The 22,653-nt window shown below is 35.0% G+C and overlaps 1 protein-coding gene across 3 annotated transcripts in view; it reads left to right on the forward strand.

The window, feature by feature from the left end:
* Positions 1-22,653, forward strand: part of LOC115936763 (uncharacterized) — a 364,196-nt gene that overhangs the window by 242,171 nt on the left and 99,372 nt on the right. The window contains exon 6 of one of the 3 annotated variants that reach the window (XR_014140964.1): positions 13,748-15,521. The exons of the other annotated variants lie outside the window; for them this stretch is intronic. The gene's annotated coding sequence lies outside the window, so the exon portion shown is untranslated. Of the gene's footprint in view, positions 1-13,747; positions 15,522-22,653 lie in introns of those variants that run through there. 3 annotated transcript variants of the gene reach the window in all.

Here is a 22,653-nt window from a genome sequence, read left to right on the forward strand (position 1 = left end):
AGCTCAACTCTCTCAGTTCTCCTTGGGTCTCAAGGTTTGACCCAACTGTCAGTTTCTGTGTGCACCTTGCCAACCCCATTCCCATAGCTTCTGACTGAGTAAGGTGCCCCTCATCATCCCTGCTTTTGTAACAGCTCTCACATTAAGAAAAGTAAGTATATTGCCATATTCATCACCATATATCAAATACAAGTATGTGATTTTTCTTATATATATACATGCACACATATTATTATTATGTATTATCTAATGTAATCCAAACAACAGAGTATAATGTAATCTACATTTCATTGACAAGGAAAAACTTCCCAAAAGTCACACAACTAGTAATTGACAAATCAAAGAGGGATTTGAATCCAGTTATGTCTATAGGACTCCAGAGTCCCTGCTCTCATCCACTTTGGTATTTGCTGTTTGATAGATTCCCCAAAGAGTGCGTTCCTTTAGGGCAGGAACCGCATTTTTGATTTCTGTATCACTTGAACCTGGTGTGTCATTTTTCATTTACCACTTAGTTAATACTTGCCTCTAAATGAATGAATGAATGAATGCACCAGTGGATGGATGTTAGTTCTTTGGTATGTAAAAGAGGAGGCTTAAATAATCAGAGTTTTCTGGCTTATATTTCCATTTGAATAAATTTATACAATATAATTAGTACCCAATCAGAAAAAATAATGCCTTCTTGTGAGTGCCAGAATCTACCTCTAAACAAAAACTTTTAACATTCAGTAATCTGGAGGGCATCGTTCATGTAGTAATCCTCAACACTTCATTTCTCCATTAAACAGACCATTCCTGAAACGCAGGCCTAAATCATAAAATCCATTTGCAGTTCTTCTCTAGGATACTAATGGACATTGGAAAATAACCATCAACAGGGCTTAAAATATGGACAGTGTTAAATAAGAGAAGCTTCACCCTGAGTCAATTCTCTTGGACTTATTGGTTTTACAGATAATTATTTCATACTTCAACCCAAATAGAAAAGAATATTTTTCAATAAATATTCTTGCTTAAGTTCAAAACCTTTGGGCGCCTGGGTGGCTCAGTCGTTAAGCGTCTGCCTCAGGTCATGATCCCAGCGTCCTGGGATCGAGTCCCACGTCGGGCTCTCTGCTCAGCAGGAAGCCTACTTCTCCCTCTCCCACTCTCCCTGCTTGTGTTCCTGCTCTCTCTATCTCTCTCTCTGTCAAATAAATAAATAAAATCTTAAAAAAAAAAAAAGTTCAAAACCTTTGAAATACATGGAACATCATCCTCAAGTTAGCAGCGCACTCTGTGTTTCTTTGTTTTGAAAAGCATACAGATTAATAAATTCAACTCTCTTAAAAGTAAGACTTCAGTGAAACTTTACAAAATAAATTTGAAAATTATGAATTCTATAGGGTTTTCTATTTTATGAGCTTTAGCAATGATGAGTTATCTAGGGTATCTGCATTACTTTCTTCAATTTTTATTTCTTCTGTATTTAAGTGTTACTTCTGAGATTATTCTTAGCATTCTGCTCTCTGGAGGCCAGCGACTCTGTTTGGCAGTTTCATCCAAAGAGTCCATTTTAATTATTTATTTACAAAAGCCAATACTGTTAAACATCAGGAAGAAGGGGAAATGATATTATAATCCTACCAAGAATGAATAAGGAAATATTTCACATTGAATTACTAATTTAGTAGTAACTCATCAATGCCTGTGTTTTGGTTCTATTATTGGGCGCTTAGATATATACTAACATTTGCTACTCTCAGTCAATCAGAATTATATTTTCTAAAGGATAAAAATCTTTTATCTCCTTTTCTAAAAGCATTCACATTGACAATGTAAAATTAATAGGACCCCACACAATATGGTTTGCTGGATCAGTCAGAACAGCCCAGGGTTTGTTGCGTTAACTACCAACCCCCAAATTTTAGTAGACTGAAATAATAAAGGTTTACTTTTATTTCTCATCATACATGTCTAACATGGGCATCAGAGGAAATCAGTCTATCGTGGACACTTAATAACACAAGATGACTGAGGCTCCATTTTGATATGTTTCTCTGGTCAGAATAGCAGGGGAAGAGTAACATGCAAGGCAATTCAACACTAGAGCCTGGACAAAATACATTTCACTTCTGCCTCTGAACCATTGCTTAGGACTAATTATATATTTTGACCCCACCCACAGAGGTGGCTGAGAAAAGTAATTCTTCCATATATCTCAAAGGAGAAGAGAACAAAATATGGATAACATTGGAGGTTTTAACTTTATTTGCAATGTCAACTTGAAATCATTCTGTATTTATTTACACATATAAAACTGGGCTTTCCAATTTGCAAGTATTAGCTTTTCTTTCATTGGTTAGTCATCAGATTTGGCCCCAGTGTAGATTTATTTCCAGGTTTTTGAGCCAAATACCTATTCTCATTAATAGATGGATATTATGTATTTTTTAAATCCCAGACTCTTTCCCAGCATAGAATGCTTTTCTTGTTGCCCTATATCATAAATGAAATGTGGAATACTCCCAGGGACTTTCCTTTCTCAAGTTCCTGTCTCCACATTAGGTTTTGTACATATAAATTCTAATACTTTCTAATGGCTACATATGATTATTTGTGTGTGTGTGGTTTCTTCTGATATTCACCTTAATATTCTTAAATTGCACAAGACCCCTCAATTCTCTGACCTCACTACCTATTTCTCCCCTTCACTCAGTTTTCTACAGTGTGGTGGCTTCCTTGCTGTTCTTCAAACATCTGAGGCATGGTGTTTTTCAAACGTACCAGGTGGGCTGCTTTCCTGAACAAACCAAGATGCTTCCACTTTCGAACCTTTGTGCTACCTTTCTCCTGTGCCTAGGATGCTCTTCCCCATACTCACTACCTTACCTCCTCGAGGTTTTCACCCCAAATTTACTATCTCTATGAAGGCTTTCCTTTCTAGCTAAAATAGCAAGTGGCCCTTACTGAGATGATGCTTCACATCATTATTTCCTGCACTCATCACTACCTAATACACCATGTATTTTATTTCTTTCTCTTGAGTAATCTCTGTCCCATACCCGTGTGTAAGTTTCATGAAGGCAAGAATTTTTGTGTATTCACTTGTAACCCCAGTGACTGTATAATGCCAGATACATGATAGGTATTTAATAAATCTCTCTTAAATTAATTAATGAATGCTACTATTTTATATTTACCAAATTTAAACTTTACCTATTGACTTTTTAATATAGTGGGTGAAGCTTCAACTCTCATACAACCTCTGCTTTTCCCCATTCCCCCACTATTATATCTATAGAAATTGCTGTTTACATTATTGTGACTATATAAATATTGGTCACTGCCAAACTGGTGGAGGAATGATTCAGCCTCTGAGAGAGAATGTAGAAGAAACAAGGGCAAATGGATTTATGGTAGTGGACTAGCCTTCTGGGAGGTCCCCTCTCAAAAACATCCTCCCACCTCTGCCTCTGATGCCTGACTTCCTTGCACTGAGCACTCACTTCTGGGGGTCATGCATTGCCTTTCCACCTGCTCTTTGGAAAAATCAATGCACACTGAGAGGCGTGACACATTTGTCTAGTAGTTCCTCAGGGTGAATTATTCTTTCAGTAGACACAAAGAAGTAGAGCCAGAGTGGGAGTGTAGTTACTAAAATACTGAAAACAGGTGCAAGATTGAGAAGAAAGAAGATCAGAAAAGGAGTATTTCAATCTTGTTCTGACCTTGGGAGGAGGTCACAACCCAAGTGTGAGCACCAGTCACTAAGCAGGATTCACACATTTGTCACAGACATACATAATGAAGAGCTTAGAGGTGGGAGGTCCTTACAGACCATAGTGACCAAGCACCTCCTTCTACAGATGGGGTAACTGAGGCTTGAGGTAGCTCAACACCCCATGGCTGGTTAATGGCAGACTTGTTCCAGAACCTGTCCTTTTTCTCTCTCAGTCTGCTGCTGAATATTCAGTGCCATGCAATGTGCCCTTTCTTTAATGAATACGATTAATTCTTTGTAAGCAAATCCATCCCTCCTCACTGGTCCCAGTAAAGCACACCTTTGCAAAGGCCCACACTTCCTTCTAGTTTTCATTCTAAAGACATTAAGTTGAGAGGTCAGCTTTCAAATGTGGCTGTTACCAAACTTAGGGACACAAGCCCATCTCTTCCCCTCTACCTACTGCAAATATTGAATGACTTGGAAAGTGATGCATTCTGTTATTATCCAGCCAAGTGATGAATAGTTGTCAACAAATAATGGTCTTTTTAGCATCCAGTTCCTCAGCTTGCATCATGATTTCTGTCCATCATCCTTGTTTTTCCACCCTGGGATTACTCATAAGCCATGTATTGAATGTAAATGTGTACATGATTATCATCTCATACTAATCACTCTCATGTATAATTCATGGTTTTAATGAAAAGGAAATTGTGTTGTATACAGCAGTTAGAGATGATCGGAGATGAAACAGAAACCGTGTAAGCATTCCATCCTCATGACTAGATTACACCGGTGGTGATGTCCACGGGCAGAAGGTGATACCCACAATCAGACAGTGGTCTCCACAGATGGCAGCAGGACAGGTTTATGTGCCAAACGGAAAAAAAGATCAGGAAATGACAATTAAAAACAGAAGAGAAAAGACATCTAAACTCTGAAAGGTTCAATGACTGGCATTTCTTTTACTCAGAGTCCTCTTGAATATTCAACCTTGTGTTTTAAAATAAGAAATTACCCATGTGAAACAGGACATGAATACTCTCTATAAATGTTATCTCCTTTCTTCATCCTTCCCCAATACATGCCACCCTTTAGAGATAAGCACTGTTAACAATTCTTAGGTATCTACATAAGCTTCACTGACATTGGAATATCTACATTCATAAAAATTAAAACAGATGATCTAAATTCCTGCATAATATATGTTAAGAATGATTACAACCCCTGGATTAATTGACAGCTATTAATACCTTTCCTGAAAAATGTTACTATGAATCTCACCTTGTTTCCAGCTGTATCACCAACAGCATTCTAGACTTTTCCTCCAGGGAGGAAACACAGGTACAGAAACTGCTGGCCTAATGCAGGGGTAGCAAAATACCCTTTGTGCTTAGCCCAAGCCCCAGGGAATCAGGTGGCTCACACAAGCATTTGTGGGTATTTGCATTTTTACCTGAACCAAACAAAACCCAATGTTGCCACCATGCTCCACGGAATGCCTGAGTTCAACACCGTTGTTGTTCTTGAAAATCTGGGTCTGCAAAATGGCACAACAGCTCCCGACCCAACCTAGCTGAGGTGTACACAGAGACACAGGACAAACACATGGAATTTTGCGATTTGGGGGTATACATGCAAAGCATAGGAAATGCATGGTCACGCAGAGTTGACATTTTAAAACCTGCCACACTTATGTAAGTTACTTATTTCAAATATTTGTATTCAGCTACATTATCAATGTACTATAGATGTCAATTTTGTCACCATACTAATAAAGTCATTAAAAGGAAAAAAATCATTTAATATTTATAATTACTGTAGAATCTTGAAAATTTTGACGCACAACATCATTGCTACTTCTCTCAAATTCTGTAAGGATTGACTTTGACTCTTGACAGGTACGTCCTCTCCATGTCTAGGATTCTAAGTCTTTAACAGGATAGTTTGATCATTTCATTTTGTGAGGTTTATACACTTTTTACATACTTTTAATATTATATATATTTATTTTATTTATCTTCCTATATATTGCTCTGAATGATTAAATACACAGAATATCACTTTTGGGAAAATACTAAGAATTTATACAGTCAACAAAATTAGCTGATTCTCCCAAGCATAAATTCCTCTATGTCATTACCAATCATGTTACCTGTTCTCTTTTAAATTATCTACTAACGTGACAATTTTAAAAAATTCTATCTCTGTATTGTTAAAGAGTGGAGCGTATCTTTTTTTTTTTTTTAAAGATTTTATTTATTTATTTGAGAGAGAAAGAATGAGAGAGAGCAAGCACATGAGAGGGAAGAGGGCAGAGGGGGAAGCAGACCCCCAGCTGAGCAGGGAGCCCAATGCGGGACTTGATCCCGGGACTCCAGGATCATGACCTGAGCCGAAGGCAGTCGCTTAACCAACTGAGCCACCCAGGTGCCCAAGAGTGGAGCATATCTTGATACCACTTTTAGTTATAATTCATCTGATCAACATGACACAGAAGTCTTTGAAGTATGTTAATGTATTTATCAAACTAACACAGAACACTATTTTCTCTTTTGTTTGAAAAGGTGGTCTGGTATTATATTCTTTGGATGTTGTTGTTACTGACATAAGGAAAGCTTTATTAGTGAAAGTGTTAACTACAAATACTATCTTAAAAATTCACAGAATATATTTCCTACAAATACATTTTATTTTCGTTTCAAGGATTTTGGAGTAAGAGAAAAGTAAATGATGTTTATATACAGCATGAGTGGTAGCAAGGCACCAAGACTGACATGATATAGTTCAAGTATTTTCCTGAGACACTAACACATAACTTTGAGTCAACCTTTGAGATTTTTAAATTTTATTTTTGTCATAACATGCAGGGCTAAGCAATGAATTGTATCTAAGTTGTTCATTAATACAAACAAAATAGCTAGGTTGACCTCCCAATGGCCTTCTTGTCAACTGTGAAGGCAGGCCTTTACATGTAGGGAGTAATTTAGGCTCTGCCTCATTAAATCACTAAGCAGTAGCTTTATGTATTCTATATAAAAACTGCCCAAGGCTCAACTAGCCAAGACAGAATGTCGATTTTCTTAGCTTTACCAATTCCTCTAGCCCAGGGCCTTGGATTATATGATGGTCATTCAGTGTTTGCTGGAAGAATGAATGAATCACTGATAAAAACAAAAATCATAGTTTGGCCCTATTTTAATTATGAATATTTGAATTTTGTGCTTGACCAAAATGAACATCCAAGGAATAATTCAGTACAGTTCTCAAAATCTATTGATAAACAACTTTCTGTTAGACAACAGTTTTGTCAGGGTTATAAAGGAGAGGAAATGGTGTGAAGGATTATAAAGGAAAATTTTAGAAGATTAAAATCCTTCACACAATTTAAAAAAATGTGAAACAAATGAAGTTTGTGTTCTGTTGTTCTGTAAAAATGAGCATGAAGTTAGCAATCGACATCAGAATCTCTAAAATTAAATGCAAGCATCTTGGTTACAATAAATAGTGCTCTGACCAGTGCTTATTTATAAGCAAAAAATTGAAAACTCTTATTCACTTCTTTATAAAACTAAATCTTCTACCCCTTCCCTTTCTTGTTTCCTGGACCATATGATTTTTTTTTTTTTTTAGAATAGAATCACCCATTTATTTGAGCTGAATATGTCAAAGAGTAACTGAAATATATAATTAAATATAATAAAGCTATTGTTATGAGACATATATTTTTCTGAACCTCTTGTTCATACTTTTGCTCATTTGTTTTGTTTCTTAAATTCCACATATGAATTCCACATATGAATGAAATCGTATGGTATTTGTCTTTCTCTGACTTATTTCATTTAGCATAATACTCACTAGCTCCATCCATATCTTTGCAAATGGCGAGATTTCATTCTTTTTTATGGCTGAGTAATATTCCAATATTCCACTAGTTGATGGACACTTGGGCTCTTTCCATGATTTGGCTATTGTAGATAATGCTGCTAAAAACATCAGGATGCATGTATCCCTTTGAATTAGTATTTTTGTATCCTATGGGTAAATATCTAATGGTGCAATTGCTGGATCATGTGGTAATTCTGTTTTTCACTTTTTGAGGAACCTCCATATTGTTCTCCAGAGTGGCTGCACCAATTTGCATTCCCACCAATAGTGTAAGAGGTTCTTCTTTCTCCACATCCTCACCAAAACCTGTTGTTTCCTGTGTTGTTAATTTTAGCCTTTTGACTGGTGTAAGATGATATCTTATTATAGTTTTGATCTCTATTTCCCTGATGACAAGTGATGTTGAGCATCTTTTCATGTGTCTGTTGGCCATCTGTATGTCTTCTTTGAAAAAATGTCTATTCATGTCTTCTGCCCATTTTTTAACTGCATTATTTGTGTTTTGGGTGTTGAGTTTGATAAGTTCTTTATATATTTTATATACTAACCTTTTATCAGATATGTCATATGCAAATACCTTCCATAGGTTGCCTTTTAGATTTGTTTTTTTGTTTTTTTGGGTTTTTTTTAAGATTTTATTTATTTATTTGAGACAGAGAGAATGAGAGAGAGCACGAGAGGGCGGAGGGTCAGAGGGAGAAGCAGACTCCCTGCCGAGCAGGGAGCCCGATGCGGAACTCGATCCCGGGACTCCAGGATCACGACCTGAGCCGAAGGCAGTCGCTTAACCAACTGAGCCACCCAGGCGCCCGCCTTTTAGATTTGTTGATGGTTTCCTTTGCTGTGCAGAAGTTTTTTATTTTGATGTAGTCCCAATAGTTTATTTTTGCTTTTGTTTCCCTTGCATCGGGAGATATATCTAGTAAGGAGCTTGCTACAGCCTATGTCAGAGAGGTTTCTGCCTGTGTTCTCCTTAGCATTTTAATGGTTTCCTTTCTCACATTTAAGTTTTTCATCCATTTTGAGTTTATTTTTGTGTATGTTGTATGAAAATGGTCCAGTTTCATTCTTTTGCATTTTGCTGTCTGGTTTTCCCAACACCATTTGTTGAAGAGACTGTCCAAGTTTCATTCAAGTTGCATACAGTTTTTCACCCCAAGACCAATGATCCCAATCATTTAAAAATAATAGTGACTTTTATTTATTTCAAAATACTGTTTAAAAGTAGTGAACAGTTAAAAGGCCAGGGCTGTCGGTGTTAATTGGGAAAAGATATATCTTTCAATATTTGCTCAATGTTGTAATATTATAGGGAGGAACAAAATTCTATTCAAACCATTTTTATCTCACAATATTTTCATATGATGTTTTGCAAATTTAGGATGTGTCTTTCCAGTCCATTTTATTTTTAATCCTGAATAAACTTGTCTACTATATCTATTTTTTCTACAAATATCATTATTATGATGATTTTGTGCATAAAGCTTTCCTGTATTTTGTATTATATTATTAGGATTGCTTCCTTGAAATGACATACTCCAATCAAAGGGTGTGGATTATATTTATAATTTATTGGGAGCTTACTATATCCCAGAATCAAGATAACTATTTTTGACATTACCTCCTTTAAATTCTATAAACATTGTGAATTATATAGATTGAGGAAGTGTATCTGTTTAATATCAAATACCTAGCAAGTGACAAAGTCAATAGTTGAAGTCATGTCTGACTTTATAGCACTAATTCTTAATCAATTCAAGTCATACAGTACTAATATCTGGGACATCAATTGGAAGAAAGATCAGCAGATTTTCTCTTTTCCGCTTATGTTTCCCAAAATCTGCTTTAATACATATTATACATCAATGGAATCATAAGTTTTGTTTAAAATATTTTTTTCTAACTCTGGTTTTCTGAAGCATTAGGATATCTATCAATCCCTCCACTAGTTACACTAGTTGAGTTTAAATTAGTTAACATGTATTAACATCAAATAAAATGGAGTCCCCACCAAATAACCTTGAATTTGGAAAAACAACATGCACAAAACCAACTATCTTAAAAAATCACAGTTTAGAAATCTGGATTATTGTTACTCTTCAGGAATTGGTGACCTTGAAAGGGTGCACAGTTTCTGAACTGATGATAATGTTTAATTTCTTGACCCGGGTGCTAACTACATTTTTGCTGAAATTCTTTAGGCTATATAGTTGTGGTTTATGTATTTTTCTATATGTATGTTATACTTCAATTAAAAGTTCTCTTTAAAATTAATATATGCATCACTTCCTACATAAGCTCTTACACATTTAGCTTTTGGAAACAGCAGCTAATCCTGGATTCATTGATTTATACTTTTAAATTCTAGAAATGCTAACTTTTCTTTAACCTGTTGGACCAGAACTAGTCACTGCCTTATCCTAACTCCCCAACTTCTATTTCTGTAAATGGAATTGATTTTTTTCTTCTTTTGAGGTTTCTGTTAATTCTGATGGCCAGACCTGTGATTGTGGTCAGTGACGAAGAGTACTGGCGTGTATCAGAGACAGTAAGTCAAGAGGAGGAATGCCACAGGGATTTTGACTAAACTATGTTTCACATCTTTTGTTTTCATGAGTTAAATTTGGCTTTTGCCCAACTGTTGATTAAATTTGAGTGGGTTTAAATTTCAAAAAGATGTCTCCAACTAGGAGGTAGCTATTAGTTACTAGGATAAGATGTCAATACTAAGTTACCCAGCTGATAACTGTTGGTGTACAGAAAGCAAACATACGTGGTTATCATTACCTGAGTCATTCAACAGATAAAGCAGATAGACATCCATTCCAATATGTATATTAAACACCTTGGATACTGAAAGAAAAAGCACCTACTGAGTTAATTTATGAAGTGATATTTCTGGACCACCAACCTAGATAATTTCTCTTAGGAACAGAAAATTAAACTTTGCTTTTCCAGTGGTCATATTGTTGCAGTGTGAAACCACCAGGTTGGTCATAAAACTCAAATGAAAGACAATGATGATCATGCTTCCATCTACCACATTTATTATTTTGAATATTTACACTTTATCATTCAATTGTACTGAGGCATAAAATGTCTATGTTATTCTAATCATATAGGTATTGGAGAAACAGACTAAGAGGTTCGGCTCTAGGTATGAAATCTGCCTTATTAGCCTGTTTTCAGAGCTTAATGGGGTCATCGGATCCTGGTATTGAAGAAGATGTAAAAGAAAGGTGTAAAATATAAAGAAGATATAAAAGGAGAAAGTGTGAAAGAAAAAATGTCCTAAGTAGAGGAAGTTAGCAGCCTGTCACCTTATTCATGTCTCAGTAGCCCTGGCATTGGTCCCTGTTACTTTTTAAGTATACAATAATGCCTGGTTTGTCAGATGTGCTTTAGGTAATTCAGTTATGACCAATTGACATATTTGCGCATGAATACAATGAGTACAATAGGTGTGATTTTATAGCTATCAGTTAGAATAAAGTGGGAGGGATACTGCCATTTAGGAATAGATTAATATGCCCATGGACCTTCACCCAACCTGAGTAAAAACACAGCTTTGCACCATCATTAAAAATTCAGCATAGTGAACAAAACCTTGGAGTTGAGTTAGTTTGTATTATGTAATAGAATGAAATGTATTCTTTATTCTGGTAATAATGTAACTATATAGCAGAGTATCCAGAAATGCATTTTTCAGTCTTTGAATGATGAATATATAATTATTAATATCACTATTTTAAAAGTAGTTCCTAGAGTAGAGAATGAAAAGTAATACAGAATTTGAATTCATTGCTATTATTTTCAAAACTTTGGCCAAAAAAAAAAAAAATTAGTCCAATCACTATCGTCACTAAAGATATTATTTGGCTTCTATTACTGGTTTGAAATTCTCTATACATTTCACAACAGTATAATGTTACAATGAAATATAATCTATTCCCTATATTTTATAGAGGATCGTATACCAATCACAATTATTTTTAATAAAAATGTACCAATATGCTTTTGATTTTTGAGTAATGAATAACAATCATATTTTTGCAGAAGTAAAGAAATAACATTAAAATACTAAGTATGCATTTTAACACAATATATAGTATTTCTTATGTCTTTATGTTAAATTTTCATTCAGATTTAAACTCTATAGTTAAAGTAGAAAACATAGGCATACAAATGATCTAAATTTTCTAAAAGAGTTTATGCATCAACAATGGATACTCTGAATAGAGAAATTCAGATTATTCTTTATCTGAGATTATTTGGATTTTGTCTTGGTATGTTGTGAAGGGGGGCAGATGTGAATTAGTCAAATACCTGTTTCATCATTTGGATAGTTCAGACCTGAACTGAACATTGTGATGTGTTGTACGTTAAGTGAACCGATCCTGGTGAAGCAGAAACAATACTCGTGAAGTAGTCCACCATTTTGTGGGTCAAAAACTTCCCTCATCCATATAGAAATGTGCTCATGGTATGACTAATCTCAGGGCCCAAGATATTAAATACATATTGAAGTTATCACTGCTGCCTCCAATGTTCTGTAAACTTTGTATGAAACCTCCCAGTGGTGCCTAATTGTATCTTACTGACCTAACAGTAAGTTCTCTATGTTATCAAATACTTAACATCTATTGAGTAAACACTGACTTTCAGTACTAACTGAAGCATTATCTATACACAGTGAAATGTGATGTCATGAGATCTTAGAATTGAGGTATCCAAAGGGATACTCTGATGATAAATTCAAAAACACCTTGTTAATTATAAATAGCAGCACATCAGGTAATGTATTTGATTATGGAATTAGAATGTGAATTTCTCTTTGAATCAGACTGGAACTTGTTACCTGCCAACTGTATAATAAAAAGTAGGTGAGGGCACCCTGGGTGCTCCGTTGGTTAAGTGTCTGCATTTGGCTCAGGTCATGATCTCCAGGTCCTGGGATCGAGCCCCTCATCGGGCACCCTGCTCAGCGGGGAGCCTGCTTCTCCCTCTCCCTCTGCTGCTCCCCCTGCTTATGCTCTCTCTCTCTCTCTATCAAATAAACAAATAAAATCTTTAAAAAATGTAGGTGAATTGAATTATTTCACAGAATGTTTACAAGGAATCTCAATGTGCTATCATAAAGCCATATATCAATAGCCATGAAAAGTCACATTTGTACCCATTTAAATAACTATCACTCTTTTAACTTAAGCATTTTATTTATATCTCAGTTTTCCCACTTGTAAAAAAAAAATTATTTGACCAGGAGATTCAAAATATCTTTCCTATTAGACCTCCTAAAATCATGCCACAAAGATATTTCCTTTTTGATTCCCCTATTTTTATGCTGTCATTGATGCATTAAAATGACAATCTTATCTTAGATTTTTATTTATTGAGCAGTGTAATAAATGTATGGCAAGGTACCAAACAAATGGCATTCTCAAACTTTGGAAGCCTGCCAAACTTGCTTTTAATTCAAACTGAATACAGAATGTGTGGGACATTAGTTCTATATTTATATGATAGAAAAGTGACCTCTTTCCTGATTTGTTCCATGCCCTGTAAATTTGAGAAATGTTGTAACATCATTTTCTAGTGAGTAAGACTTCCTTCATATGAGTTTCCCAGAGTCAGTGGAGTGTGTGTGTGTGTGTGTGGTGTATAAAGAGAAAAATACCCAATAATGACCATATGAGGAAAGGGAATGTTGCAAAAAATAGAAATAGACATTAGGGGATATATAATTTATTGGAGTCAGAGTCAAGATCTGGAGTTTGTCCTAACACTTTTGTAGACAAACTTAATAACCTCCAAGAAATCATCCTTCTATGTTTATATTTCTCATACATTTAAGATGATGATACACTCTTTGTTCAAGGTTGCAGATTCCTTTTCTCCAATGTCCTCATTAGGTTCTCTCAGAAATTACTCTTTTATATGGAAAACTCATATTATACCTCTAAACTTATTATAAACCTTTGATTAGGCACACAACCAGGCAAAGCCTGCAAGTGTAAAAAAGAGTGAGATGCGATCTGACTCCAGTGGGATAGAACACAGTGGGTTATAACCATTGACCTTCTGAAGTGTTTCTTCATTTCTAATTTTCCTATTACTTCCTTTTTTTTAAGATTTTATTTATTTATTTGACAGAGAGAAAGAGAGCAAGAACGTGTACAAGCAGGTGGAGTGGCAGACAGAGGGAGAGGGAGAAGCAAGCTCCCCACTGAGCAGGGAGCTCCATGTGGGACTCAATCCCTGGATCCTGGGATCATGACCTGAGCTGAAGGCAGATGCTTAACAAGCTGAGCCACCCAGGAATCCCCCATTACTTCTTTCTTATGTGAGTCACAAACATCTGAGTGTTACTATCATGATCTTTGATTTTGGTCACATTTCAGACTAAAAGTGTTTCATTTAACCTCATACTATCATGGCCCCATATTTTACATTATGAAAATCATGACCCTTCCTATTACATTATGGCAGAGTTTTAAAGTATTTGCTCAAGTAACATAGGTGAATAACAACCCAGAAATATTATCAGTGTAACTTTGCCTGTGAAGCTTGGAAATGTTGCATTTGGCATATAATTGAGTGTTAATTATGTGGTGGGGGAATGTGGAGTTCATACTACAGTTGTGTTCCAAAGAGAGGAAGAAATGAAAAGGTAAAAATAGCAGGCAGAGAACACATTTTCATGTTTTGTATCTGAATAGAAAGAAAGAAATGAAACAGTGGCCAGAGCGGAGTATGGGGGTATATTTATTGAACTTGGCTCTTGCAAAGATCACTCTTCCTTTTTCAGACACAATTTCCATCTTCATGTTCAAATGAGATTATTCACATGAAGCACTTCCATCTAACACAATATAAGTATTCAATAAAGCTTAGTTCAGTAGTTCACACAGTTTGGTCTGGGGACCACTGGCTGTCCATGAGTCTTTTGTAGGGGTTGGTGAAGTCAAAACTGTATTCATAAAAAACACAAGGATATTTGCCTTTTCCCTTCTCATTCTTACATGAGCATGCAGTGAGTTTTTCACAGGCTTTTTGAGGTACAAAATAGTAATAGGTTGAATGTAGAAACAGATATAAGAATCCAGCTCTCTTTTATTTAACCAAACAATAAAGAGACTTGCAAAATGGAAAATGGTACTGCTTTTTTCCTCTAACTATCTTTGTTTTGGAAAATGTAATTATTTATATAAATAATAAAGGAGTTTATTATTGTTATTTTAAAATAAATTTATGAATCATTTTAAATATTCTCTGTAATTCCTCATATTAAATGACATAAAACAAATGAAAAAAGAACTCTTTGAGATTCTCAATAAAATTTTTAGGAGTGTAAGGAGGTATGAAAACCAGATGGTTTGAGATCTGCCTCACTGGTTGGTACTATAATTATTACTTTATATAATTGTTTTCTAAAATTTAGTGTCTAGGTTTCTGTAGATTAACAAGGAAAGGAAAATTTAAACCTAGACTTCAAGTCTGAAAGAACTATGTCTCCTTAGCTTATTTATACCTTATTGACTCTTCCATTATTTATTTATATTACATGTCTACCAGATGCATTGGAATATAGACAATGGTTTATGTAATTGGTGAAAGCCAAGGGCTATTCAAAATAGTCTCATATACAGTGCAAATGAATTATTAAAGGAAGTTTTCATTCTTTGATTGTAGACTTGGGAATAGATAGTTTGGTGAAAAAATGGCACTTGATAAACTGCAATGAAGGACTCATTCAGCAATTTCTTGCAATGCATATTTGACATTGTTTCTCAAAGCGCTATAAAGTCTAACTTTATAGAATCAATCTGTCAGAAAACACAACATTGTGATTATGATGGAAATTTTCCATATCTCTATGTAAATAAGCTCTGGAACGTTTTCATTTCAAACTTGTAAGATTTTGATTTCGTTTGGGCGCCTGGGTGGCTCAGATGGTTAAGCGTCTGCCTTCGGCTCAGGTCATGATCCCAGGGTCCTGGGATCGAGTCCCGCATCGGGCTCTCTGCTCCTTGGGAGCCTGATTCTCCCTCTGCCTCTCTCTCTCTCTGTCTCTCATGAATAAATAAATAAAATCTTAAAAAAAAAAAAAAAGATTTTGATTTCGTTTTTCTTTCTTAATTAAAAAAATGCATTAAGCCTGTATTTTTCATATGGGCCCCAATTCTATATAGTCATTTTTGAAGACTATTTTTTTACTTGTAAGAATGATAACAATTTTCATTATTTTGAGGGAATATATATCATAAAATATAGTGTCAAAACAAATACATGCAAAATTTATTATTTCTGTCATAACACATTGTCTTTACTATTGTAAACCTTATAGTATGTCTTGAAGCCAGGTGGTATTATACCTCTGACTTTGCTCTTTGGTCTTCAGTACTCTGTTGGCTATTTTGATTCTTTGGCTTTTCCATATAAGCTAGAATCAGTTTGCTGAAATCCACAAAATAACTTGCTGAGATTTTGATAGAGATTGTTTTGAATCTATATATCAAGTTGAGAAAGCTGGCATCTTAATGATAGTCTTCTTAACCTATGAAACATGAAATACCTGTCCACTTATTTAGATCTTTTATTTCATCAGATTTTTATAGTTTTCCTCATATAGCTCTTGTACATATTTTGTTATATTTATACCTAAGTACTTCAATTTTTTGGTGCTACTGTGAATGATATTATTTTGAATTTTGAACCCTAGTTTTTAATTGCTCTTATAAAAAACCAATTGACTTTTGGATATTAATCTTATATCCTGCAACCTTAGTGTAATCACTTTTGTTCCCATGGTTTGTTATTGTCATTGCTGATTCTTTGGGATTTTTCTCTAACCATGTTATCTACAAACGATTTTTTTTTCCTTCCCAATCTGTATACATTTTATTTCCTTTTTCGTCTTACTGCATTAGCTAGTGCAATGTTGAAAGGGATGATGAGAGGCAACATTCTTGGTTTGTTACTAATTTTAGTGGGAAAACATCTAGTTTCCCATCATTAAGTTTAATGTTAGCTATAAATATTGAAGATGTTCTTTATCAAGTTTCCCTCTATTAGACTAAATTTTAAAGGCCTAACTCTTTAATTTAGGGTTATTCTGCTAATGAATGCAGAACTTTCATCTCTTCACAATGGAGATAGCTTTCAAGGGAATAATTATTGCTTACTCTTATTTTTTGATCTTGTTATTTGTTTTATTTTGTTAGCAGCACCTAGCATCAAATTATCCAAGATAATTCTGAAAGGTAATACATTTTCAAGAAAGATAAAGGAGACCCTAGTGTCACCCATGACTCTGGTCATTTGCCCCTAAATCAAGATCTTTTTATCATGTTTGGATATTTTCGCATCTTGGGAGTCTTGGTCAGTGAAAGAGACAGCTGGCGCTGTAGAAACTGAAGAAAAAAAAAAATCCAGACCTTTACTTTCTTGAGTTGTCTTGGAACAACTCAAGATGTTGGGTGTTGGAACTGGATTTAGGCTCAGACAGATAATGCACATACCTTATACTTCTAATTCAGATCTATTATAGCAAAGTAGTATGCATAAAAAGCATGCATAAAAAATTTACTCAGGTGGTGAAGACTAATTTTTCTTATCAATTTTCCCTTTAGAAAGCTCTGATTTTTTGTTAGTAAAACAAGAATTCCTACATAACTGGGATTTTCCTGCTCATGTTCTCTGGGTACCTAGTAGGCAATGTACATTCCTTAGGATGCATTTTAAAGTAAGCATGAAACCTGTCCCACAGTTATTATAAGTATCTTTCTCACTATAGCTATTAGTAGAAAAATAATTACAAATAGCAGAAAAATATGGCTCAGTTATTAATTTTATTTAAAAATCGTTTTTCTAGAAAATAATTCTTTCTTATATGATAGACATAAATAAAACAATATTTCTGTAAAGAGTACATCTTTTTTTTTTAACTTATCTCCACTTGGATATCAAACATAACATGACCAAAAGAAAACAAGTGTTTATTCCCCAGCTATTCTTATCTACATGGTTGCCCGAGCCAAAACTTGGAAGATATCTTAATTCCTGTTTGTTTGTTTGTTTTTCCTTAATCTCCAAATCTAATACATCAGAAAATACTGTCCACTCTGCCTTCAAATTACACTACTATCTCAGTCAAAACTGCCATGAACTCTGCCTTGGCAATTTCAGCAGTTTCCTAACTAGAGTCTTTGCTTCCGTTTTTGACCAATTTTATAAAACATAAATCTGATCATTCCTCTCCTCCCACTTAAAATCTTCCAGTTGCATCCCATAAAATCCAAATTCCATACCATAGTCTCTAATGCCTCTTGAAAGCCCTGGTCTCCTGCTCTAATTGCATTTTCCTCTAATTGCACCTCCACCTGTTTGATTATACTCCAGCCACTGTAGCCTGCTTTTTATTCCTTGTTCTTGACTCAAAGTCTTCATGCTTATTTTACTTTTATCTGAAATATTCTGTTCTCAGTTTTTCACTTGACGTTCTACTTCTTTTTCTCTCTTTTTTTTTTTTTTTGAGAGAGAGTGAGCAGTGGGAGGGGCAGAGGGAGAGGAGAGAGAATCTTAAGCAGGCACCACATTCAGCATGGATCCCAATGTGGGGCTCAATCTCACAACCCTGAGATCGTGACCTGAGCCAAAATCAAGAGTCAGACACTTAATAGACTGAGCCGCCCAGCGCCCCAACATTTTACTTCTTATTTATGTCTCCACTTAAATGTCCTACTTCAGAAAGATATCTAGTGTGAAGTAAACAGACATTCTCTAATTTTAAACTTGTTTTATTTTCTTTATAACCTTTAACATTACTTGAAATTATCTGGTCCATTTCATTTTACTTTTTTATTATCTAAAATCAACGAATCTCAAAAACATTTATGTGAAATGAAAAGTCAAATACAAAATGCCACGTACTTTATAATTCCATTTATAGAAAGCTTCAGAAAAGGCAGAAATGTCATGATAATAGCTTTTTATGTATGGGAATGGTGGGGTAGAAATTTATTGCAAGGGGGTCCAAGGAATTTTTAGAACGAAAAAGAATGTCTATACTTATAATCTAAGATAACTTGTAGGAAATAAATGCCATAATATACACCAAAAGGGCATCATATTCACTTGGAAAAAATTCACCTATAAAGGTTAATTCTAAGACTGATCTTAATAAAAGGATTGAATTTTAAAATATGTAGCAAAAATGAAAATTCTTTAGGCTTCAAGGTATCATGAAGTCATTTAGAAAGGGCAGAAATTGGGGCACTGGGTGGCTCAGTTGGTTAAGCATCTGCCTTTGACTCAGGTCATGATCCCAGGGTCCTGGGATCCAGCCGTGAGTCTGACTCCCTGCTCATGTTCTTATCAAGTCACTGCTCAGCACGGAGCCTGCTTCTCTCTCTCTCTCTCCATCTGCTTGTGCTCACTCTCTCTCTCTCTCAAATAAATAAATAAGTAAAATCTTAAAAAAAGAAAAAAAGAAGAAAGGACAGAAAGTAATGTTGGTATTAACCTTGAGAGTAACTTACAAAGAAAACGGAAGACAAACATTTCAAGGAACTCAAGGAAAGAATGCATTGCTAGGATTTTATGTCCAGCCAAGTGGTCATGCATCTGTCAACATATAGTAAATCAGTTGTAAACACTCTTGTAAACAAATCTTGAGGGACAGCATGCATCAAACCCCTTCATGAGGAATCTACAACGGGGCAATGGTCGCCACAAAAGCAATGCCTTGGGAAATTGGCAAAGGACTGATTATCTTTTTAGATCACCAAACATTTTGTTCAATTTCTCATTTCCATCACTATAAAAAATCTGAACTTAGATTGAATCAGCAACATTTAGAGTAGATAATTTATTAGTGCTTATTAAAGCCTTATTTAAAACTATGTGTCTGCATGTGTGTAAAGCCTTGTATATATCAATTAATCTTATATATATAAATTAATATATATATCACATATCAGTATTCACAACAAATCTGAAAGGTAGATACTGTCATCCCTTTTATGGATAAGGAAATTGAGGCAACTTACTCAAAGTCACACACCTTACAGCTAGTGCAATAGGACACCTGAGCCCACACACCATGACCACGAGGCTCAGGGTCTATTTCCTAGTGCTACTCAGTAACTGCCCCTTTGCCATCCAGGCAAGAGAAATGCCTGACAGGCTATCTCAGCATACTTGCAAAAATCCTCACGTCATGGATCTTCATGGCAGTTTACAAATAGAAAAATGTTAACACTGAGAAAGTGAGAGAAAATCTTAACTAATTAAAGTGTGTACATTTGTTAAAATACTCCTAGACCTGTCAAACACATTTCTTATATCTTTCTCTCATTGTTTTACTAAAATCAGCCAGAATAGATAGCATACAAAGGGCAAAGACTATTATGTCAAATATTTCCCTCTTAAGGTCTTCACATTGACTGTGATAAAATTCTATACCAATGCCAATCAGATTTCATAGTGATAACAGAATTACAGAATACCCCCACTCACCCACACAATCACATGCATATTCTTTCATGAAAAGATAGTACCCAATAGATGGCAAAATAAAACCTTAATTTTTTTGAATAATGTAAGAGTAAATTTCAGTCCAAGAGTTTCTGTAAGATAGTCTACTTACGTGTTAAATGATTAAAGATAAGTTCTTGGAGAAAAGAAACAATGAAGCTGGAGTGATAATAGAAGACAAAATGATATTAAGCCTTCATGATCTAGCCAGGAAAATATGAACATAACTGTTTACCCCAAGATTAGATGGCAACAAATGGTGCCTCTGTAGAAAGTAAGCATTAATCCTTCTTTATTTGAGACAATGACAGTGTTTCCAGAAAGCAGAATTATATTTGCCTTTCTTTATGTCTATTGTTTTATTTCAATGATTTCATTTTATAAAATCAGAAAGGTTATGTTTGCTTTTAAATATTATATTGAACTATTGAGCTTTTGGACTAAATTATCCCTTTTGTGTTAAAAAGTTTCCCTTCAAATCTTAGTTCATTCAGATTTACTCAGAAGTTTTATGAGAGAAAAATGGTGAATTTTTCTAATGTCTTCTTGAAACGAATTAATGCGACTTTTCTCCTTTGACCTACTGTATGCAGTGTTTGATTAATAAGTACAAAGAGATTATACTTTAAAGGGATCTTAAGTAAGTCATAGCATATTTTTTAAATGGATCCAACATGATCTTATTGGGGAATTTTGCATTTATCTTCATGTTATACAGGTCAGAGGTTTTCTTATTTATTTTGATCTCTGTCCAGTCTTAGAATTGTCTTACAGTGGTTCTGTAAACAAATGAACTGAATGCCTAGTTAGTCTTCAGATCCACGTAATCAGTCTTTCCTCCTCACCAATCCATGAAAGCACTGCAGTCCAGGCCACCCACCATCTTCTAGTTACCATACAGACCCCATCCATCTTTCCTCCTACTTGAACTTTCGTCTACTAGGTGACATACTTTTAAAACCCTTTACTTCATGAAACTTAATTTTGTCTAGACTCTCTTTCCTTCTTTGGTCCTCTTTTTTTTTTTTTCATTATATAGTCTGCTTTGTCTACTAATCCCTTAAATATCAATTTTCACCAAAATAGAGTACACCACTAATTCTACTTGTTCTCCATGGACAATCTCTTCCAATATCAAAAATTCTTACTAGATATGTCTCCTGAGGCAAGGGAAACAAAAGTAGAACTAAACTATTGGGGCTTCATCAAAATAAAAAGCTTCTGCATAGCAAGGGAACCCATCAACAAAACTAAAAGGCAACCTGCAGAATGGGAGAGGATACTTGTAAGTGACAAAGCTGATAAAGGGTTAGTATCCAAAATATATAAAGAACTTATACAACTCAATACCCAAAACACAAATAAGTCAATTAAAAAATGGGCAGAAGACATGAATAGACATTTTACCTAGAAGACATACAGATGGCCAACAGACATGTGAAAACATTTAAGCAACTTACTCATGACCAGGGAAATGCATTTAAATGCATCACTCATGACCAGGGAAATGCAAGTCAAAACTACAATAAGATAACACCTCACACCAGTCAAATGGCTAAAATTTACAGCACAGGAAACAACAGGTTTTGATGAGGATGTGGAGAAAGGGAAACCCTCATGCACTGTTGGTGGGAATTGAAACTGGTGCATGCAGCCACTCTGGAAAACAGAATAGAGGTTTCTCAAAAAGTTAAAAATATAACTACCCAAGACCCAGCAATTGCACTACTAGGTATTTTCCCAAAGGATACAAAACATTAATTCAAAGGGATACATGCACCCTGATGTTTATAGCAGCATTATCTACAATAGCCAGATTATGGAAAGAGCCCAAGTGTCCACTGATTGATGAATGGATAAAGAAGAGGTGATATATATTTATATGTGTGTGTGTGTGCGTGTGTATATATGGAATATTACTCAGCCACCAAAAAGAATGAAATCTTTCCATTTGCAATGACATGGATAAAGCTGGAGAGTATTATGCTAAGCAAAATAAGTCAGTCAGAGAAAGACAAATAACATGATTTCACTCATATGTGGAATTTAAGAAATAAAACAAATGAACATAGGGGGGAAAAAGAGGCAAACCAAGAAATAGACTCTTAACTATAGAGAACAACTGATGGTTACCAGAGGGGAGGTGGTGGGGGGATGGGTGAAATAGGTGATGGGGATGAAGTTGTGCACCTGTGATGAGCACCAGGGTTGTATGGAGGTGTTGAATCACTAAATTGTACACCTGAACTCATATCACACTGTATGCTAATTAACTGGAATTCCAACAAAAAGTTAAAAAAATAACTTCAATTCTTAGTCATGGGGTAGTATGTCTGTATTTATATTTATATCTCTGTCCTCAGAATGCCTCGCCCAGGCATGCCTATTCTGTATCTCCAACTTTCCAATGAATATATTTACCAACATATTCCAGAGTATCCTAAACTCAAAATGTGCTTCCCACATCTGCTTCTCTTTCTATGTCCCTGATCTACCATCCACCAGATTTTCCAGAGCAGAAA

The sequence above is a fragment of the Leptonychotes weddellii genome, chromosome 2 (genome assembly GCF_054177405.1).
Source record: "Leptonychotes weddellii isolate Sample4059 chromosome 2, ASM5417740v2, whole genome shotgun sequence".
Classification (NCBI taxonomy): Eukaryota; Metazoa; Chordata; class Mammalia; order Carnivora; family Phocidae; genus Leptonychotes; species Leptonychotes weddellii.